The sequence below is a fragment of the Erythranthe guttata genome, chromosome 8, assembly GCF_056151865.1.
Source record: "Erythranthe guttata isolate IM_541 chromosome 8, IM_541, whole genome shotgun sequence".
Classification (NCBI taxonomy): domain Eukaryota; kingdom Viridiplantae; phylum Streptophyta; class Magnoliopsida; order Lamiales; family Phrymaceae; genus Erythranthe; species Erythranthe guttata.
This window is the reverse complement of record NC_142540.1, coordinates 13,826,043-13,827,051: the sequence shown is the minus strand read 5'-3', so window position 1 is coordinate 13,827,051 and position 1,009 is coordinate 13,826,043. Positions and strand designations below refer to the sequence as shown.

Genomic DNA, 1,009 nt, shown 5'->3' with positions numbered 1-1,009 from the left:
AATATAGTAAACATATTCATTTATTAAAAAAATAAAGTAGCCTAGATAAAAAATAATAATAAATTATATTTTTGCTAGAAGAAGGGGGTACAACAAGTTTTAATATACTAAACATAGTAAGAAGGGGGTACAACAAGTTTTAATATACTAAACATATTTTGTTTTTGCCAAGTTACATTTTTGCTAGAAGAAGGGGTACAACAAGTTTTAATATACTAAACATATTTTGTTTTTGCCTAGTTACATTTTTCGCTAGAAGAAGGGGTTGAACCTTCGACCTTGTGGTTAACAGCCACACGCTCTAACCAACTGAGCTATTCCAGCTTTTTATATAGTCTATATTTTACTTTATGTTATTTTAATTAACACTTATAAATATTTATCATTTTGTGGCTTTTTATTTTATTAATACCCTAGAAAGGATTCAGTGACACACTGCCCTACTCTAAAAAATGTGTATACATTTATAACATCATCTATAATTGTCGACCTCTTCAATCGTAAATTCCTTCTTCCACCATTGGTTGTGACATGCATCCGTTCATGTACTGATAATACTCAGTCTAATTTCTCTCTCTATAAGCTATCTATTTGTCGTGGAAGACATTTGTTCATGAATGATAATACTAAATCTAATCTCTCTTTCTAAGTGTTATAATAACATATTAATGAAATTTCATCATAAAAATATATTAAAATCGATATTTTTTTTAATTCGCAAATATCATAAAATCGAATCGTATAATTTTTTTTATATTTAAAAAGGCGGCCGTTATATGCAAGCCCATTTTTTTATTAGTTCAAGACCTCCAACATAAAAATACTAATTTACCCTTAATGAAATTCAAAAGTAAATAAAAAACACAAAATATTAAAAAAATAAAAAATATATTTCCTTTGTGCAAGACCAAATAAAATACATAACCCCAGAAATCTCCTTTCATTATTTCACGACTTAAAAATCTCATCCATCTTCTTCACAAAGCCTCCAAGAAACCCTACACGCCAA

At 27.8% G+C, this 1,009-nt stretch overlaps 1 non-coding gene across 1 annotated transcript; it reads right to left on the bottom strand.

The window, feature by feature from the left end:
- Positions 1 to 250: 250 nt before the first annotated feature.
- Positions 251 to 324, bottom strand: TRNAN-GUU (transfer RNA asparagine (anticodon GUU)). The gene has a single exon. It is a non-coding gene; the product is annotated as a tRNA-Asn (tRNA).
- Between the last annotated feature and the right edge of the window lie 685 nt (positions 325 to 1,009).